Below are 23,218 nucleotides of genomic sequence, written 5' to 3'. Positions count from 1 at the left end.
ATTATATGATACTAGGCTACTGCTGGTTTGTTTCAGTTAATAGAAAGACAAATGGCGGAGTTTTACACTGTGAATGTGCTGCAGTGTACTGTCAGAAATCGGATAGTAATGAGAAGACCTGGTTATTCCTGATTCCTGCGCCAAGTAATGCAGCACAGCTTAAAAGGTAAGCAGTGGCATTTTGGTAAACTGTAGTGATTTTTAAATTTAAGGGGAGACTGTACTGAATTTTGGTGAAAATTTCGAAAATGAGATTTTAGCTCTATTAAATACTTTAATATGTTAAGAATATAAATATGTAAAAATAAAACCTAATTTTTGGCTGTAAGTGTCCATTTTTTAGGATTTTTGACAGCTGTGCATAGGTCGAGCCACTCCCACTTTCGTTTCTTCTCTGCTGTCACTGATATAATGCGATATATCTTTGGAACTATGGGGAAAGAATTTATGAACGTACTCCAGTCGTGTAGGGAATTGAATATTTGTGCTATTGGCGACTCTGCTGACTTCGTGCCTAACTTCAGATCAAAATAACACATGGTTATTTGTTTGAATGCAACATGGGTCGTCTGAAAAAGTTTGGGAAGAGAAAATTTCTTGGAAACCAATGGAGAAATAAAGATGGTAGTGTAAATACTGTAAATAAGTGTAAAAACAAAGTGAGTGAGTCCGTGAACAGTGTAAATATTAGTGTAGAAACTGTAAATACTAGTGTAGAAAATGTAAATAGTAGTGTAAGTGCAACACCAATTGTAGATAGTAGGCCTAAGGATTGTGAAACAACACCAGCTAGTGCTTCTAATATAAAACTTGCTTCATCGAAGAAACTGTTTGATGATCTGTGTAAAGATGAGTCTGACAATAGTTTCGTGGCAGGCAAACAAAAAACTGGTTACCTTCTTGTTGATATTGAACTTCTGTCTGAAGCTATATCTGGTTTTGTACAGTGTAAATATTGTAGCAGCACAAACTGTATTTCAGTTTTAGAAAATAGTAATTCTCGTAGGGGTTTAGCTTGTAGATTAGTGCTAGTGTGCAAAAACTGTGGAGAAGAACATACGTTTCCTTCCTCTAAATATACAAACAATGGGTATGAGGTGAATTTGAGATTTGTATATAGTATGCGTTGCATAGGAAAGGGAAGTGCTGCTAGTAAAGTTTTGTGCTCTGTATTGAATCTTCCCAAACCACCTACAAGATTCCAGAAAGTAACTGAAGTTATAGAAAGGTCTCTTGGAGAAGTGGCAACAGAGTGCATGGTTGAGGCAGCAAAGGAAGCAGTTCAAGAAAATGCTGGTTCAACAGATATTGCTATTGCTATAGATGGGAGCTGGCAAAAGCGTGGCCACACTTCACTGAACGGTGTGGTCACAGCAACTAGCATAGACAATGGTAAGGTTGTAGATGTGGTATGCCTAACTAAATATTGTCATGGCTGTGTAGTGACAAAGAACAAAGTTGATCACACTAGCAACTGTGTTAAAAACTTTGATGGAGCAAGTGGAACGATGGAAGTTGAAGGAGCGGTGCAGATTTTCAAGAGATCTATAGAAGAAAGGGGTGTGAGGTATTCCACTTACCTCGGAGATGGAGACAGTAGAGGTTTCCAACAAGTTGTGAATGAGAAACCATATGGTGAACATTTTAAAATTGAAAAATGGGAATGTTTAGGACATGTACAGAAGAGGATGGGCAATCGACTGAGAAAATTAGTGAAAGATATGAAAGGGCAAAAACTAGCTGATGGTAAGATCATTGGGGGTAGAAATAGATTGACAAAAGACGCAATTGATTTATTGCAGCTGTATTATGGCAATGCTATCAGAAATAATACAGATGATATAAATAAAATGAAGCGGGCTGTGTGGGCAACATATTTCCACAAGTTGTCAACCGACGAGCAACCTCACCACCAGCTGTGCCCTAAGGGACCAGACTCTTGGTGTAAATACAATGTGGATCAATCAACATATAAACATCATGGATTACCAGTAGAAGTGATGACAAAATTGAAGCCAATATACAGAGACCTTGCTCATCCAGACCTCCTGAAGAAGTGTGTACACGGATTGACACAAAATCCAAATGAATCCTTCAACAATTTGGTGTGGTTGAGGGTTCCAAAAACTACATTTGTGGGCTTGAAAACTTTGAAAGCAGGAGTCTATGACGCAGTAATCAGTTTTAATGTAGGCAACATAGGACGAGCTAAAGTGTTACAAAATTTAGGTATAGCACCGGGTTATAATACATTGACATTTCTCAGAGAGTTGGATGATATTCGAGTGGCAAAGGCAGATCAGGCAGTTGAATTGATGTCCAAGGCAGCAAGACAGAAGAAGAGAAACCTCAAAAGAAGAAGAGAAGATGAGGAGGCCAACAATCCAGATTATGGAGCTGGAAAATTTTGAAAGGTATATGTAAACTTTAAATGCAATTTTCTCATGTTTAATTTTTTCAATGTGTAAGTCCACTTTACTAAGAAACTACTAAAGTTAGAAAGCTGAAATTTTGTATGCTCCTTCCCTAGACAGAGCTCTTCAATCGCAAGCAAAAATTTTTGTGTATAGTTTCAAAATTTTTTCTTGGCGAAAAAATTTGAAAATTTCATATAAAATTTAAAGTTTAAAAAAAAAATAACATTAATTCAAAATAAATTAAATGAGTATTGATTTTTGCTTGCTTTTGCTCACAGAATCATGGATAATAACATATAAAAAATTCAGAAGTCTATCTCCAATATTTCTTTAGTAATGTGCACTTGAACATCACCAATTTAACATAGCAGAGATAGGAGTACCGGCTCAGTACAGTCTCCCCTTAAGTGAGAATTATTTGTCAAATTCATATTTGTTTATTAAAATGAGTTTTTGCCTTCTTTTGTAATTCATTTAAACTTAATTTGTGCATTAGTTCCTACATAATTGTGTATTTTGTTAATGTGTTATTTTAAGTAATTAACAACATTGCTTCAAAAATAATTTACTATGTTTACACATAGGCCTCATTATTAATACATGAAGAGTTACAGCACTAATAACCTGCACTTAATGATAATAATAATTAGCTTAGACTTAGGCAAGATATTATGCTCAGTTTGTTATTCATTAGAAAAGAATTCAACTATTTAGGGAGATTAATATTTACAAATAAATTTATCAGAAGAGCTTAGCATTGTGTGTTTTCAGAATAAATATGTAGTCCTTTTGGCATTGTGCAACTTTTACTTTAAATATTGTTATGAGCTACAACTATTCATTTCAATCCTCAGCATCATACTGTGCTTTAATTAGGTGGTGATTCCGAAAGTAGGCTCTACTTGACTACCTGTACCATGTGTTCTGTTGCTCCTTAATTAGGAGTTGGGAAAAGACATATGAGAAACAAACTTTCAAAACCATCCATTTCTTCAGAAAATGCTAGAATTATATGTCTGTAATAAACAAAGATTTTTCTGTGGTGAAATTTTATATGAATTCATAGGAAGAAAAATATATTTCACCATAGAAAATATTTTGTTCATTGCAAAGATGCAAGTTTGCTACTCATATATATTGCTAATAGTTTTAAGAAGCAGCAGAACAGACATATGTAAAAAGTTTATTTTTTTTTTTTTTCAGGAAGTTAATTTCTCATCTTAATCATGTTAGGTGCATATAATTTTAATCTGTGATTTAAGTAGTAACAATTATTTAATGTAAATAAAATGAAAATTATTTTATTTACATCATGATTAAATCATTAATTTAAATTAATACCAACCCTGGTTTGTGTATTTTTTTTAAGATAATAATAGAATTTTGATTGTAACAGGTACCACATGTGGGCAGCTGTGGCAGAAAATCCTCATCCTTACAGAAGGACCTATATATGTGCAAGCCATTTTCGCAGTAATCAGTATAACGGTGACTTCAGATATAACTTACTAAGAGGGGCCATTCCATCAAGGGATGCTTGGTATCCCACTCAAGAACTACGACCCACTTCATCACCAGCCTACTTACATTAACCTATTTCACCACCTAACATAATTGCTTCATTCATTGCACTTCACTGTGGCATCAATTTGAACCTGTATTCTCTTTCATTGAGTGATTCATTCATTGTCTTTATCTTTTAACAAAATTGTGTTTAATTTTGTTGACAAGTGTATGGTAATGGACTTCATTCATTCATTCATTCATTCATTCATTATTATTATTATTATTATTATTATTATTATTATTAAAGGTAAAAGGTAAAGGTATCCCCGTAACATGCCAAGAAGGCATTTGGGGGGCATGGAGGTAGAGCCCCATGCTCTCCAAGACCTCGGTACTAGAATGAATTATTATTATTATTATTATTATCATTGTTATCTCATTTCGTTTAATGTGTTGATTTCTTCAGTTAATTGAAGGAAAATAAGGGGAATTCATTCATTCATCTGAAAAAAAAAAAAAAAGTAGAGTACTTGACTTCTACATTATGAGCAATATAATTTTTGTAATATATAGGGCAATGATAAATCTAACGATCTTTAAGACCCTAAGTTAACATTACATAGTAATATAAATACAAATAATAATTACTAGTACAATGAGCATTTCAATTGTGTCATCTATAGGGCATAGGAGGGAGTCCAGTGGCAGCGATACGAATCTGCAGCTTCTGCAACTGGTGAGATTTGGGTGCATTATTTAGAATTTTTAGAGAGTAAATATGTTGTTGTTTTCTAATGTCAGGCGTTTGACAATAAAGTCATTTGACCTCTTGCATTCCAATATTTTTCAAAGATATTATCATGACCAGAGTAAATATGTTGATGTTTTCTAATGCCAGGCATTTGACGATAAAGTCATTTGACCTCTTGCACTCTAGTATTTTTCAAAATTATTGTCATGGTCAGCCACTGAAGCACAGATTTTGAGGTGTTCCGAATCCATTTCTTGGTTTGAGTAGCACAATGGACAGTTAGGAGACTGATACATTCCAATTCTATGCAACAAAATAGTCCCCCAATCGGATTTCTGGGCGGGACTACTTTAATGGTACAGAAGGAACTAAATTTTTTATAATGGAATGCTTGTATAACATCAGCTAAGAAGAGAGTAAATATGGTACAATATTTTGTCTCTTCTCACTTTATAGATCTCTTGGATATGGAACAACAAGTTTTGACGGAGAAATCATTGTAATAAGTGAAAGTCTCAGGAATCTTCTATGCCACATCAATAAATTTAAGAATGCAGTTATATTGTCAGACTCCAAAGCAGCTATTCTATCAATAGTCTCTAAATACATACTTTCATCTCAAACAGCAGAAAGAACTAAAATGCTCTCTCAATTAATATCACTCAATAAAAGAATTGTATTCCAGTGGATACCATCCCATTGTGGAATCCTGGGAAACGAGAATGCGGATGCTTTAGCAAAGAAGGGCAGCACTGCTACTCACAGACCTGTTACTAAATCTACGTATTACTCAGTGAAAAGATTTATTAAATCTACATACTTAGACTTCAACAAACAAAATTTGATAACACAAATCTCAAGGGAAAAAATGGAACTCTCTGCATCATAATCCACAGTTAATTCCCGATTTACCACGAAAATCGTCTGTAGCTGCATTTAGATTGGCAACAGGCCATGACTGTCTGGCCAAACAAACACCTGCATAGAATTGGAATATATCAGTCCCCTAACTACCCACTGTGCAACTCAAACCAAGAAATGGATTCGGAACACCTCAAAATCTGTGCTTCAGTGGCTGGCCATGATAATATCTTCGAAAAATATTGGAGTGCAAGAGGTCAAATGACTTTGTCAAACCCCTAGCATTAGAATACAACAACAACATATTTTGAGCAATGGGGCCACAACCAAATCAAACACTCAGTATCAAAGCTCAAAATTAGGAAATGTTGCGAAGTATAGACTTATCTCTAATAAATTGTATTGCACTTTTTCTAATATGTTCAGTGTTTTGAATCAACTATACATCAGAGAATGAAAAATAATTTTTTTACTTGTATTTCTTAATGGTGTTTTTATGTCTGTTGTAGACAAATAGTTTTCTTTGTATTCCTTATCAGTGGTGATTATTGATTACTTAGATTTTTAATATCCATATATTAAACTAATGGCAGTTACTTTTAAGAATAGATGTTCAGCTCTGACGGTGTAAAACAAATAAAGTGGTGTTTTATAAATGTTTATGAACGTGCGTTGTACTGTGTCACAGCAAAACATCTTATGACTATTTTCAAGCTAATGTTTGACATAAAAAAATTAAGAGCGAATTATAATTATATAACTGACCAATAATAACTTCGAAGTCAATATTCCAAAGTCAATCTTTGTTTTTATCTTCGAATACATGATACATAACATTATTTAAAAATAGTGCTTAAGGTGTTTTGGAGAGAAGTATCCTATCCTATTCGCATCCTGTATCTCAATTACATATTTGATCTAGAAGATGCAAAAACTTTTATTAGTCAAATTTGATAAATTAATTTAATAAAAGGGTTAAATGACGGTGTTAAAAGAGGGAGTGTGTTAATGGTTTTCAGTTTCATGTTCAACCATTATATTTATATTCACATGTTAAAACAAAAATGTGATATAAATATTGTGGTTAAACATGTTATTTAAACTGATAAACCATTACACACTCCTTTGGCGATATGAAAAATACCAGTATGTGTTGGTATAATAGGTATCTGCAGAACCGATCGTGCTCTAATGTTGGCATAACGGATACCTGTAATACCGATCGGGCCGTGTAACAAGGGATGTAGTTCCGCATTCTGCCGCTATGTGTAACGAGATGTAGTTCCGATGTTTTGCCGCCGAGTGTCTCGACGTCGCGTCAATAGCGTGTCGAAGGTAATGCATTGAGTTGGTGGTCTTTCTATTTATTTGTCTATGGTTGGAACTTCATTAGTAGAAGGGATGGGAGTGAAGTACATACAAAAACTCAGGTACAATAAAAATTGAAGTAAAAATAAAATGATGTCCCTATATATAAGGATCCCTCCTACTGTGCTTCAGTATTAATTCTGATAGTTTGGTTCCGGCGTGCAAGCACATGGAATTGTGGTTAACTCTGATATAAAGCAAGAAATGCTTTGTAAAAGGTGTGTAATTGCGATTTGCTATTTGAAGATCCACTCGTAGATTTATATGCTTAAGAGATTAAGTGAAATTTTAGGTAGAGAAACATTATTACCATAGCCGCAGGACACCATAAATACAATAAAGTATAAGTGCTGAGTAGAATAGGTAGAAATGAGGCTACAATTTTTTCCGAGAATCAGGGAAATCCCTTGGGGAAAAATAAAAAACAAAAGCAGAAAAAGAATGAAATGCATAAGGGAAAATTAGGAAGAGAATATGGCAGTAAGAAAGATGAAAAAGTATATGGAAAGGAAAATGAGAAACAAATAAATGAAAAATAAAAAATGCACGAAGATGAAAGAGACAAGACTTACAGGAAAAGAAAGACTATGGTTACAGTGAACTTCCCCGATTTCGACCCCTTGCTCAATAGGCTGTCATTTGTGTTTGGTGCTACTTATATATGAAATGTGATTTCTGCAATAGTGTACATATATTAGAGTTCTCGAGGCTCTTAAAATAATTTTAAGAGAATTCTTAAAGGCGCTTTGAAATGCAGGAAGTACAAACACTGGACGTTATAAACATCATGGGCCGTATTCATAGACATTTTTAGCGCGGGCTTCCGGTGGATGATCAGCGTTTTTCGTATTCATAAACTAGTGTTAGCGATAGGATATGATTTGAATTCTGTACTAGTAACCAGTGGATAGCCGGGGCTAGCTTAGTACGCTCGTAGCGCGTGCCGCGAAATGTCTATGAATAGCATCCCATGTGTTGATATTGAATCGCTTGTTTTAGAAACCGCACGTCCTTTGCTTTAGCTATGGACATGTGTGGTTTCTCAAACAACCGATTCTATTAGTTAACGTAGTAACTGTGCATAGCTGCATTTCCACAAATATCCTATAATCTCTATATTTTATTTTAGATTGTTAAGTTCAGTTTGTTTTTTACGAAAATGCAAGTTCGATATCTTGAATATCTTTTTTCGACATGTCATTATCTGGTGCTCTGTTTAGATAAAACGTTCCACAGATTTTAAGTGAAATCTTATCATTGGAAGACGTACTGTAGGTAACATAATATACTACTAGTTTCACAAACATCAGTCACTGTAGTACAACTTCGTTGAATAATATAAAAAATAACATTAAAATTACTACTAATAAATGATAAAATATACTTACGGAATTAAACTTGTAATGTGGTCATTTAATTCTGAACGTAACTCCGTGGAGGCTAATCTCGCTGAGGTGTGCGAAAGCTCACCAACCGCCAAGTCTGCAACAGAAACATAAAAAAAAATCACCCCTAATCAGAATGTTGTCCCTTTATAATAAGTTAAACAGTTCCAATGATATTGATTTTCAGGAACAGAATATGATATGTTTAAGAAACACATTTATGCAAATTTAGTTAATTAAGAAGCTCTCTCTCTCTCTCTCTCTCTCTCTCTCATATTTAGTATATTCACATTATTCAGTTTACTCATTGTATGTTATAATACTCTGCTGCAAATATAAATTTGTTTTACATTATTAACTATTTTCTTGTAAGATAAAAATTTTAAGAAGGTACTTTTATGGACAGTAATGTGTATGTACTTTCAAATAAATAAATGAATGAATGAATGAATGAATAAATGAATAAATAAATAAATTAAATTAATTAAATAAATAAATTAAATAAATAAATAAATAAAATAAATAAAATAAAATAAAATAAATAAATTAAATAAATAAATTAATTAAACAAATAAATAAATTACATAAATAAATAAATAAATAATAATTGGGATGATCTACAATTTCAATTCTTCTGTGACATCAGCTTTGTCAGTGACATACTTTACAGAAAAAGGGTGATATCTCTAAACTTACTGATCCATAAAATGTACTTAATTTCGTTAATCTAATACCCTGTTGTAGCATATTTGTTGATACGTTATAATCAGGTCTGGGATTTCTATGTAAATACTTTTTTTCCCATTGCCTACAGTTAAAATTTTGTCATATTTACGAATTAGGATAACTTATTTGGAGTGATGTAAAAGATATTTTATTCCCGTATTTATCCATATTTCCGGGTATAGTACACATTTTTATATACACTACGTGAGAAAAACTTACATACAGTATTTAACATTTTATTTTATGGTTTCAAAGTTATTCTTGTCAGAAAATTATTTAAAATTTATTTACTAGCATTACTATTTCAAAGCACAATCCTAGTATTCTTAAGATTGAAGTTGGGACCCTCTGAACGAGACAGACTCCTCAAAATATGGAATTAATTAAAAAGAAATTCTAAATGTGAAACTCTTACTATGTATAATTAGAATGGTTAAGTGTCTTTCTTGCACGTTGTGAGTAATGTGACGTTGCAACTGGCAGCAATCAATATACGATTGTCGCCTAGTCAAGCACATTATTTTACCATTGATAGTGTGTGTTCAGGGTTAAGAGTTTAGCTATAACATGTTCTGTTCTGTAGTTTACGAACCTTCAAAAAAGCTTTCAACGTTTAAAACAGTGTTTTGTAACCCACTGCTTCGCAAATAGGCAATTGTCATATCGTCAGTTTACAAGCAAAACACACTGAGTCAAAAATATAACTTGTGAGAAAAATGCGTATACAGGGGTTTCATTTCAAAACTTCCCAGTCTAAATAACTATTTAAATTGAATTAAATTTAAACAAAAAACACGTCAGTTTAGATATTGAGGGGGACGTCTGAAACCGGACTTAATTTGATTTTAGAATTCACCCCTATCTTCCCGGGCCTCCTCTCTTTAGAAATTTCAAATGGCACCCTAATTTTTATACTTAAATATGAAAAAGCATTAAATTGTTTATATACCTTATATAGACACACTGAGCAAAAATGTCATATAATCATGTGTTCCAATCTCAATATTTTCAGAGTTACACTAATTTGAAGTTGTTAGTGAAATACCTTTTTTCTTTAGTTTTAAGGGTAAAAGAATATTACAGATAGAGAATGAACTATTCAAAAGTACCATTTCTTTAATTGGTTAATATTCTGAAGTTAAAAATGTGTTGTCAGTTGCTTTGTACAGATTTTGTTTTTCAATTCCCACTTATCACAAAAATTGTTACAAATCGTACAACTTTAGGAACTTGATTCTTTACAGTTTAATTATGTATCCTAATGTACAGTCTTGAAGAATCTACAAGAGTGGCGTGAATTGTAACAATTGTTGTGCCAAATGCGTAAGAAAATGTAATTTTGTAGTTAAAAGTCGAAAAAAAAAAAATCTGTACGAAGCAACTATGAAATTCGCAACACATTTTTAGCTTCAGAATATTAGCTGATTAAAGAAATGATATTCCTGAATAGTTCATTCTTTATCTGTAGACCTAATATTCTTTTACCCTTAAAACTCAAGAATAATGGTATTTTACAAACAATTTCAAATTTGTGTAACTCTGAAAATATTGAGATTAGGACAAATGTTTATATGACATTTTTTGCTCAGCTTGTCTTCGGAAATAAGCTCCGTAAGGGACGGTAAATCCTCGTGAATCACCTTTTATACATAACATAACTAGGTATTGTTTAGTTGTATTTGAAAATTATACATTACAATATATATTTTATTGCGAATTCATTTTAATGATAATTAATAATACAATTTATTATTGTTATAATTGACAGTTCCATGTTGACCTTTTGTAGCCTACTTAATGTAAACGTTTGAATCCCTTTCACTTCATTATTCCACCATCTTGGAAGAAAACAATTGAATTCATTGGAGAGAAAAAAAATCACTTATTAGTTTGAGCAGTTCGATTGTCATTGGTCAATTGAGCATGCATCGATAAGTTTAGTGATGAACTGAAAAATGTTACCGTGGAATTATCAAAAATAACTTGCAACTGCAAGAAGCACAACTTTTCAAATTCGCATGCGTAGTAGTAGTAGTAGCAGCAGTATAAAACTATTTACAAAAATTAATATTCCGAGCCCCTTAAAAAATTAAGTGTAAAAAGCAGTATTGCTTTCTTCCAAACAATTGTATACAGACGGCTAAAATTGTTACAGTCTCTTATCCTTGCAGCCGCACGAAAAATGAAGCGAGGAAAAACTAGCTATTGCAGCGGAGAGCAGCCAAGAATTCTCACTGTGTATGTCGAAAAGCGAGTGAGTGTCTATGTTCAACGGTAGTTTACAGTTGTGTCGAGCGAGAAGACGAATCAGGAAGAGGAAGTGAGCCGTTCCCAGGCAGCCCGCCCGCCCAAGGGTCGCGATTATTCCTCGAGGCAAAGGAATCTTTGTTATTTTTAGATTAGATACAACTCGACCTGTTTTCATTTCCTCATATTTGTCGCTCCCTTTCAGACAGAAAGTGCAGGAATTCAGGAACGAGGTAAAGCAGCGGAAGGATGCGACGTTTGTTTCATTTCGAGGTTACATAAAATCCACAACTTCTATCGATAGAAATAGACTGTATTAAATACAGATATTTGTACTTCACTTTCTGTCTAATGTAGATATGATGGATGAAATGACATAAAAATGTTAGAATTGCATAAAAAAGGAACAATTCCCAATTGTAACACACATTTGATTCAGTAGAATCGCATTAGACCGAAATTTCGAATAATTCGGACGAGAAATCGTAAGGGTGATATGGGTGAAAATTAGGTAATTGTGGGTCAAAAATCGTTTTTTTTTTTTTTGTAGAAAATGAAAGTATAATGCCTACTACAACGGTTGACAGTAATTACACTATCTTAAAAAGACAGCAGTCATAAAGTTTAAAATGCATGCAAACTTTTAAACTCATTTTCCCGTACCTTTTTGGTCACTTCTCTGCATTTGCTAAGAATTCCATAAATTTTATGCTAGGAAGCTGAATTGTTTACTGCATGTTCTTTGAAGTATACTTAACAATGTTATGTTTGCATTTGTTCAAAAAAGAAAATAAATTTAATAAAAAAATAAATGTGTGCTTCTATTGTGTAAATTTTATAAATTTGAATATGAACAGATTTAATTTTTTCCTCCTATATTTCCTAGGTAAAACTAAAAAATATGAGAACGTAGAAACTTTCTAAAGACATAAAAAAAATCAGACAAGATTCTTAAAATTTGGGGTAGAAGAAACATTTTTAATATACGCAAATTATTATGTTTATTTAAATAATTCTTAAACTACTCAGTCTATAAACATGAAACTTAAACACATAAATATTGATATCATTAGCAGTATGTGTACAAAAAATCAAATCTCTAGCTTAAAAAAATGTACAAAACAGAAATTTCACTCATCGTCCCTTAAAGCAGACGTCAAAAATACACGCAAGTTTAAATATTGCATGAGATGATAAGCAGTGATTTAGCGTTGGTGGAACTGATAACAGAGAGATGGAATTTGGCGAAACGAGTCTAAGTATTAGGCTAGTTATACAGTTGAAGAAAATGTCAGAGAACAAAACCTAATCATGTTACTAGCCCAGAAGGGAATCGAACCCACGCCCGAACGTAACTCCCGATTAAGAGGCAAGTGCGCTACCACTGAGCTACGTGGGTAGTTACTAGTAGTTGAAATATGCAGTAAGCAGTGATCATTTATCTGTTAGAAAACGGATCTTTTTCTCGCCATTGCAGGAGCACACTTGAATTCACAGTGCACTTGTCTATTCGGTCCGACCGTTTTTTCCTGGTTGTGAATTTCTTCATGTGTTACATAAGGATTCTGTGGTAGAGAGAGCTGTGTCTTAGCTCACTCAGCGAGAGACATTGTTCCATTTAAGTGCCCTAATGACTTAGCTGGCCACAGGCGTAGCTCAGGAGGCAGGCGCGTTGGTCTGCTGAATGTCAAGTAATCTACGGCGAATCCTCGGCCACATCTCGCCAAATACCATCTTACTATCACCAAATCCACCTACGCTAAATAATCTAGTAGCTGATACAGCGTCGTTAAGCAATCAAGCAAAGAAAAAGACTGGTCAAGTGCTTCTCCACTGCTGCTTAATTGACAGAAATAATTAATTTCATGTTTATGCAAATAATACTTTGTTCCTTTTTCTACTATATTCCTTAGAATGTGTACGCGGAAAATCTCGCATAGGAGTCATCGTGACACTACATTGGCAATATTGTACACATCATAGTATTACAGTATAAAGACTAAAATGTCAAACCATGTCAGTGAATTAAAAACTAATATAATTAACGAGAACTTGGCATTGCCTTCGAAGAATATTAAATGCGTTTTTCATTTTTAATGAATGGTAACAGCAGCAAAAAGTCACTGCTAATTCTCTTTCGAAGTCCTACTAATGTTCATTGTTGTCTAAAGAAAGAGAAAAGCGGAGGATAAGTGACAAAGTCCGAACTGGGGCGTATCATAATCATCATCATTATCATCAGGTGGATGGACCTATCGAACCGTTCCAATCGCACAGGAAAATCATCTTCCCATCTGCTCTTATGTAGGGCAGGGATGTATAAGAAATAGCGCGCGAACGAGTTTCCATTCTTCCGCTTGCTACTCGCCATTAGTAAAAAAGAAAATTGCTGAGTGGCTAACTTAAGTTGATTTTCTGAATTTGTACAATAACTTGATTATCTGCAAACATTACTGTATTGAAAATATAATCATGAATTCAAGATTCAAGAAACATGTTGCCTTACTTTCTCGAACATTTCCAATGACTTTTCGAAATGTATAATAATTATTCTGCTCGGGACCTCGATCCTCAATAAGAAGTTGCATACAAAAGAAAAGATATAGCTGGACAAAGAAGAATTACAGTCCTCTACTCCGGTTCTGAAAATAAATTATGGTTTATTTAACGACGCTCGCAACTGCAGAGGTTATATCAGCCTCGCCAGTGTGCCGGAATTTTGTCCCGCAGGAGTTCTTTTTACATGCCAGTAAATCTACTGACATGAGCCTGTCGCATTTAAACACACTTAAATGCCATCGACCTGGGCCGGGATCGAACCCGCAACTTCGAGTATAGAAGGCCAGCGCTATACCAACTACGCTACCGAGGCCGACTCCGATTCGGTTCGAGTGGACTATTGTGTACCGAAGTCAGATCATCTTAACCAAATTATTTTTGACAAGAATCTAGTATTTGTGGCGAGTAATCATGGGACATATTGCTTCTTACCGACCTCTTGCATAATTTAAGTCGCATCTCCTATGCTTTGCATTCGTTGCCTTAGTTTTCAATCTGTGTTGATATCGTTTTTTCTTTTTTTTAATTGATTTGTTTTACGACGTTTTGTCAACTGCAATGGATATCTAGCATCTGAGTGAGATGAAGGTGGTAATGCCAGAGAAATGAGTCCAGGGTCCAGCGCCGAAAGTTATCCAGCATTTGCTCTTGAGGGAAAACCCAGGAAAAAACCTCAACCAGGTAACTTGTCCCAACTGGGATTTAAACCCGGGCCCGTTCGTTTCATGGACAGACATGCTAACCCTCGCTCCACAGCAGTGGACTAGATATCGAGGGTTCATGCCAGAAGGGCGTATCAAAAAAAAAACTGCAAGCTTACATTAAAGCCATTTAAATAAAGAATAATTTACCTGTCCTTGTCTACACTTAAGAAGTTGTTTTCTTTAATTCTTCTCCATATTCATTGTAATTCTCAAACGATTGTTTCCAATATAAATAGTTCCATTAAAATATTTCAATAACGCTGCATTTATTGATACGCCTTTCTGGTGTAGTGCCCTCGATATATTTAAGCAGTAAGAGTGTCTAAGAAATGTTTCAATTGGAAGTGGAGTGGTGAACGTATTAATTCTTCCGAGGAAACCAAAGTATGGAAAGTATTACGTTAATTTTGTAAAGTAATACCTGTAGGTATTTTTTTAAGTGTGCCTTATTTCCGATTGAAGGTTTAATTTTGTACGTGATGAATTTATCATACACACGCATATGAACATATATTCTATGTACCACTTCATTTATCATTTATTTTATTACTTTATCTTATCTAAGGATAAAAGTTAATACGAGATAGTTTGAAAAGTTTTGAAGCAAACAGTTATTTTGTGCTCTTTTTAAAAATAAATACCCCTTAACTTTTTGCGTAAAATGTTTATATTTTATGTGTATCACTGTGATTTAATTGATTAGTAAATAGTGAATATGAACCAAATCCGTTCGGTAATGTAAGAGAAATCATTGAACGTTTAGGTCGGAAGCACACTGCATCGGATATTCTGTTTCGGACAGTTCGATGTGACGATGATTACACGCACTCTTATGACATGAGACTTCAGCATATTACGTCGGACGAAGTGTCATAAGAATGCGTGTAATCATCGTCACATCCAACGGTCCAAGACAAAACAGTTGTGTTCGAGACAGAATGTGATGCAGTATGGTGCCGGCCTTAGAAATGGACGGAACGACAGACAGGTGGCGTTGAAAACAATCTTTTCGGTGTAGCCTAAGGATACTGGAAAATGTGCATTTCCGTGAAAATCTTCAAATTATTTTCTTCAGCATCACAATTATTGTCTCGTTATGAGTCCTACAATGAAGTATAATAATAATAATAATAATAATAATAATAATAATAATAATAATAATAATAATAATGGATCATATGAGGAGACAAAGAGGAAGGCAGAAAATAGAAAAGACTGGAGAATGCTGGGTTTGCAGTGAAAGACATGCCCTTGGGCAGAACACTATGAATGAATGAAAATATTAATAATATTAACATAAAACATTTTTAGATTTTTACTTCTATAAATAGCTTAATTATCGTATCATCGTCTTTATAGTTGAATGGGAAGTTTAATAAAGGATTATCATTACAGATTGTAACCATAAAGCGACGTATCTTAAGTCAAACGGAACAAGTGCGGTTCATGTTTTACACATATTTGCCCATTTGAGAGATAACTGCTTACACGTCTTAATTGTAAGACTGACATCTGTTTACTCTTAACAAATATAGAAATGACAAGAAGACAAGTTACTCCCACTTAATGTTCGATAAGGCCATCCAGCTGCAGGACGGTGGCTGCGTATTCTTATGTAGGCATTTACTTGAGCCTGCACAATTACTTTTCGATTTCTCTGAATGAATTATGGAACAAAATATTGTAGTTATGGAAATGGGAGTAGCCCGAGAAAACACGCCAAATACCATCTCCATCTACTTCAATATTCACTTGAACTAGCCGGGATTGGAACCTATGTTCTCCGGAGTGGTACGCACTTATCCCACTGCCATTTCGTTTTGCATATGTAAGAATCGAAGGAATGAAATTGCAATCTCATTGCTGGAATAATGGTTCCAAGTTTCCTCTTGCACTGAATTGGTGCATGGACTATCAATTTCGGTCTTAAGTGAAACCAAATTAAGGTTATTTGGATTGTGACACGTTGCGTCGCTTGTGTTACACTCATATTGCACTGGGTACAAATGTATCAACTTCCAGGCAGCCCGGAAACCAGCGTTGTCAGTTGTACAAAAATAATTCTGACCATTTGAAAATATATTCCAACAACATAACAAACATTTCTCTGTTTGTATACAAAATACTGTGATTTATCTCCCTCTGTCTTCCCTCCCAGACGTGCGCACTAAATTATTTTAAGTAACTTATTAATGTTTCATAAGTACAGTATTTATTTTGCATACAAAGTTTAAAAATACACTACCGACACGTAAAATGATTGTCCTTACTAATTGCGTTTTCCCCTAGTAGATAGACTACGGAGAGGCAATGAGAATGTAATATGCTGGGCTGAGGACGAGCTACGTAACTTACATGTCGTTTTTGTTCACAAGATCTACTCGCGAATGAACTCTGGTTCCCTTTGGTGAAAACCCGTCAGTTAAGTTGACTGACCTGCAAATAATATAAAATGTTTATTATAGGAAGGGTTGAGTGACAACACTTAACAGAGATATAATGTAATAGTTCCAGAGAACTTCCTTCTTCATATTCTATACAGTATACCCAGGGCATTCGTCTGCTCGTCTTAGCGAGTAATAATTCTGATTCTTTAATTGCCCTTTTAAATCCGACTATGTTGACTAGTGACAGTTTTGCCTGCTTGTGAGCCACCATAAAATGGTTAACGCCCTGCATATCCCGGTGAACAAAATATGCTTCCAAATGTCTCTATTCACGTGACGCAAACATGCGAGAAGGAAGGGGTACTATATCATCATTCATTCATAGTATTCTCCAGTCTTTCCTATTTTCCACCTTTCTCTTAATCTCTGAATATGATCCATATATTTTAATGCTGTCTGTCATCTAGTATCTTCTTCTGCCCCGAATTTTTTCTCGTTCAGCACTCCTTTCAGTGCATCCTTCAGCAGACAGTTTCTTCTTATCCAGTGGACCAACCAATTCCTTTTCCTCTTCCTGGTCAGTTTCCGCATTTCAGCATCATTCTTTGTTCACCCACACTTTCAAACACAGCTTCATTTCTTATTCTGTCTCTCCACTTCACACGTTCCAGTTTTCTCCATATCCACATTTAAAATGCTTCTAGTAGTTTCTCTTCACTTCGTTGTAATGTCCATATTTGTGGATCATATAATTCCACACTCCACACAAAGCACTTCACTAGTCTCTTCCTTAGTCCTTTTCTCAGAGGTCGTCAGAAGATGCACCTTTTTATATTAAAAGCTTCCTTTGCAATTGTTATTCTCCTTTTGACTTCCTGGCAGCAGTTCATGTTACTACTTTTAGTACACCCCAAGTATTTGAAGTTATCCACTTGTCGTACTGCTTCATTTAGAATTAGCACGTTTATCTTTTTTTTCTTCCGTTAACCTTGGTGTTCGTCTTGTTTGCATTTCTCTTCATGCCATACTGCTCACAGCTGAATATAACGTATTTTGTAAGTCCACAGCAATAATTACGACAGAGGCACAGATATATATTACAAATAATTGTATATTGTATATTTACGTATTATTCAAGTCATCTTGCAGACTTACGCTTAGAATTATTTCAGTATTTCTGCAATACTGACACAACGTAGGCTATTTGGCCTCGAGATCTGGTAACACTGCCGGAAACAGTATCATTTCCTTGTTTGAACAGACGGTGATAACATATTGTGACCAAGTTGCATAAGACGGAACTTTTTCCAAGTAATACGCATTTGAAATTGAGTAGTATGACAAGTAAACGTAACTGGAAAATACATGCATTTAATGTTCTTTGCAATGGTGAAAACAATTAGTAACTACAAATTATTAAAATGAAACAAGAACTAACGATTCCAGGCACTGTTTTCCAAAAAATTATAAGTAATTATATTTCCTTTATTAGTTAAACGATTTTTATAATGAGAACAAGAAGTGCATTTTACGACTGTCTGTAGTTATAATTTATAACTATCTAATGAAAGATTACAAGTTTTTTTACTCTATTTAGCCGGAAATAAAATTATTAATGAGGCTTAAGACCTAATAATGATGTCTATGCGATGTAGGCCTATTCTGAACGTCGAGTTTCTTGACCAGTGGAAGGCATGAAACTACTCCGTACTCATATGACAGGAGGCCCATTGCAGTAGCTCCTCATCAAAGGACGCAGGAGTTCGATTGCAGACCTATAATGCTCGACTTGTGGTGGCTTAAGTGGCTAGGGGAAAGTATTGTTTTCATAATCCAACCATTTAGATTAAAAACGTAGCGCCGGGGGTGTCAGGGGTGCCTGGGCACTTCCTAATGGATCTGTGGACCCTTTAAAATATATAGATTGTAAGAAATGCCTCGCAAATGCATCAAACTCCATCAAAAATATTCCGAAAATAATCATTTTTTTCTTCTCACTCAACATTTGGTTATGAAGGCTAACACTGGATGGTATCGGTACAGGTCATGTATTTACGGACAAACTCGGCTTTTTCCCCTTTGCTAAGCAGACTGCTTTCCATTCATCAGTGCAGATGAAGTCACTGATGAATATTTAAGATCGTGGTTTCTTTCCAGAGACGTTTTTTGTTATCCTGATGATTCTTAATAGTCTAACGAAGTCTGTGTTCTTGTTTTCTATGTGTTATTTCTAGTGCTGTCGATCGATCAAAATATTTAATCGATTAACGATTTGAATTTAATCGATTACTCGATAGATTAAGCTAATCGATATATTACTCGAGCTTTGATCGATTTGAAAAAGTTTTAATATACTGTAATACACATTTATTGTTAAATTTAATTTGTGTTTGGTGATAAGCATAAGTATAAAATGTAGTATACATGTATATACTGTATCGTTGTATTACAAAAGAATACTATTTTAGTTATTTACTAACATACATACATACATGTAGGCTTATAATTTATTGTGTCAATTCTCCTGGCATTTTTTGAGACAAACACAAATAAAAAAAAGTATGAAGACTACCTAGTTAAAACTATTTCATCCATGATTTTAAACATGTGAGTGCATTCACATGTTCCGAATTAAATGCTGCCCTACGTTTAGTAACAATGTTTCCATTATCACTAAACACGGTTTTTTTTTTCTGTCAAGCACTTCTCCACGATCGTTCAATTTAAATCTAAACGTTTCACCGAGTTTACTTCTCAAATTCTCATAGGCCTGTGACATAACGGAGTTTCACTTTTTACACAGACCACAGAAATTTTATTTTTTTGTTTAGCAAACTAAACACACAAGCTTCATCTAGAAACTCAGTAAAAAGACTGCAACAGAACAGCAGACTGACCCCTATTGTAATCGGGTTACAAAATTTTACAAAGAGAAGAATATAGTTAGTCTCTCACTTGCACACAGTGCAGCCTTGACTAAGAGATAAAGGGGCGAATTCCAGAAAAGTATGTATTTAATATGCTAGGAAGACCTGTCGACAAACTTAATAAGGATTCGTAATGTGTTTCAACTTTCAATAGGGGTAGACCAGGTCACTGTCCTCATATCTTAATCTCTTTCTGAAGTGTTTGTGCAAAGATTTGCCCTATGGTATCTGCTACCTGCTCTGCAGTTATAAAATAACGGTATTATCGTGTTTGAAGTATATAAGAAATTTCTGAAAAACGAATATTATCGGAATTTTTATTGTGAGTTTGCATTAACAAAATAATAATTAATATCAAGTACAATCGATTAATTTTAATCGACTTGATTATTCGATTAAATATTTTGATCGATTAATTTTACAATAGAAATTGATCGATTGATCGATCAGATTAATCGATTAAATCCCACAACACTAGTTATTTCTCTCTTTTTTTAATTTTTAATGTATGTTTGCGTCAAAGTAGCTATTCAAATAACTAAAAAAATGCAATAGTAGCTAATTCCAATTTTTAATAAGAAGATAAAAATAACATGAATTATATTAAAGATGGATTTTTCACTCATATAGAACTTCCCTAAATTAAGAAAAATGCATTAAATATATACTAGTTCATTATTTACAAAGACTTAATATTTTAAGCTGTAATGAATATGGGTTTCAAAACAATAAAAGCACTAATGATGTCAAGTTTTAAGTAACACAGATGAACCAGATGCTGATAGCACGTGTTTGGATATATTTTCTTTGAATGTAGAGGCTGCAAATATAATTACTTTTTTCTTATTTCGTTGGCCATAAAATGAGTAAATACAATATGTAACATGTAAGAATACAGGAAATTTTTTATAGTAATCCAGCTGTAGTTCGAGATCACACAAGTTGCTGCACGATGGGCACCCTAATGAAATCCTTTAGCTCCGCCTATGCTTAAATTTGAATATCTACCATAATATGAAAAACAGCTAGTATATTAGAGTAAATTAGTATGGACATTTAAAACCTAGAAAGAGACAGGGTGTTGAGCCGAAACAGGTTATAGAGTACAGACTAAAATATGGTGTTGTTATTATTATTATTATTATTATTGTTATTATTATTCTGAAAGGAAATTTATTTCATTATGTTCGTACAGATTTCTGCTTAATAACTCTGGGTATAACTATGATAAAAAATGCGAGCACTTTAAATGTCCAAGCTTGTATGCTAGACGTCAAGATCTCGATTACTTATTCTTATATAAGGTCCTTAAAGGTGACATTAATTGTCAATATTTCTTAAACAGTGTCAGCCTTCATATTCCTATGAAGGACATGAGACAACACAAACTCTTCTATATTATAAATTCTAAATCTTCTTCGCCGGTCTCCAGATGTATTAAAAATGCTAACTTACATTTAGGCGATTTCGATCATTCAATGTATAGAAGTATTAGAATATGGCAATGTCTTTGCTAATATTATTTGCATAATTCTTATACACAAATTGGTAATACTTTTGTAAGAATCAACTCCTTTCCCTAAAATTTTATAGTATTAATTCTTGTAAATTAATCATTGTAATCTATGTTCTTCATTTTATTATCTTAATTATTTAATTTGTACCATAGTTGTTCATTTTAATGTATTAATTGTATCACTGTGCTGGACTTTCATTGGCCAATGGCTGTTGTCCAGCGCATTATTATTATTATTATTATTATTATTATTATTATTATTATTATTATTATTATTCAGCGTCACAAGTTCTTTAGGTTACTTTTTTTTTCTGAGCAAGGTTATTGGGGTTATTGACTACACTAGACATGAATTTCCGTAACAGGAAAGCATCTCCAGTTCTCGGGGACATAAATAAATCTTCACTTCCTTCTGTCTTGCAAAATATCATAAGAAGTTGTAAATCTATTAAATGGATACGTATTTTAAAAATTAAGCCTAATTTGGATGAAGCTGTATTGTTCACTTGACCTTGGGTCAAGAAGGGATACTGCATTATGTCGTAAAAGCGGTGTACACTGGCAGAGGGATGTCGTGTTCAGCATGAGAAATAAGTTGTAGCGAAGTTTTTTTAAAGCCCGCGTTTATATTAAAAAGTCGTATTAGTTTTTGAATTGCGGTTGTAATAATTAAATAGCGGTACCCTTACCCGACGACCCAGGGAGGAAGTGGAGGCACCCCGGGCGAGATGAAGACACGGTTGTTGCAGGTAGCGTGGAGGACACCAATAGGTGAGATAACGGACCGGCTCGGTCGCGCGGTCATCTTCCTCGTATCGATACTTCCTGATGCAGCACTGGCCGCCGTGACCGCTATGATACCTGATCGGGTCTGTCTTGTTTCATTGCTCGCCCAATTTCCTCTTCCTCTATCAGTTCCTCGCGTGAGATCCAGCTTGTAATAGTTGTGTAATCACTAATCACCTTCTGAACTTCCTTGCGTCAGGTGTTACAACTATTCTTTGATTTGCTTCGTGGCTCGTAGTAATTGCCAACATCCACGCTCTAAAGGTGAAATAAAAATGTAAAGTGTACAAACGCATACAGTACACGTAGTAATTAAACATGTATTATTTAACACACTCTCTGTCGTAGCTCAATCAACTAAAGAGTTCTCACAAGAGTGAGGGGAAATGTCAGATCCTGAACACACGATTCCGCGATATTTTTTGGATGTTCCTTACCAGGGCTTTAACTAAGGGGAAAGACGAATGGACGCGTTCCATTGTTTTTCAGTTGCTTCAATGACTAATTTTTAAAAATGTAAAGGTATATATTACACTGAAACTTCGATAATATTCTTCCACACCACGCAAGGGACTGACGTCTGATTTGCGATGCGTTCTTTCATGATCAAATGAAAATGAGAAATGGAAAAACTTTACAAAATACACGCACAGGGTTGCCAGATAAAGGAAACACAACTATCGTACCAAATTATGAAAAATGTCGTACTTCAGCATAAAATTGTCGTACATTTCTTACCTTACTATTTTTATAGATAGAGTGTACAAACATATTTCACAATACACTAAAAAAAATGATTAGTACGCCTATTTATAATTATAGCAGCAAATTTTTGTTCAAATGAAGAATATTACTAATTATTTTTCACATCCACAATGCCATTTAACATTCAAACAAATCACCATTTCTTTATCAACACTGCCAACTCCGTAACGCATGCACGATGACGCTTGGTCAGAAACAACATCATTACACTGAAGGACAGCAGAAACTTCTCTTTGGCCAGCGCGACGGAGATATATAGGCTAATATTAATCAATGCTTCAGCTGATAGTTACATCAAATTAATTCACCTGCA

The 23,218-nt window shown here is 34.2% G+C and overlaps 1 protein-coding gene across 1 annotated transcript in view; it reads right to left on the bottom strand.

Annotated features, from left to right (window-relative positions):
* Positions 1-23,218, bottom strand: part of aop (anterior open) — a 268,646-nt gene that overhangs the window by 181,567 nt on the left and 63,861 nt on the right. Inside the window, exon 2 of the mRNA XM_069826438.1 lies at positions 8,292-8,385. The gene's annotated coding sequence lies outside the window, so the exon portion shown is untranslated. The remainder of the gene's footprint in view (positions 1-8,291; positions 8,386-23,218) is intronic.

Source organism: Periplaneta americana, chromosome 5 (genome assembly GCF_040183065.1).
Source record: "Periplaneta americana isolate PAMFEO1 chromosome 5, P.americana_PAMFEO1_priV1, whole genome shotgun sequence".
NCBI lineage: Eukaryota > Metazoa > Arthropoda > Insecta > Blattodea > Blattidae > Periplaneta > Periplaneta americana.
Note: the sequence above shows the minus strand (reverse complement) of the source record. Positions and strands in the feature narration are given on the sequence as shown.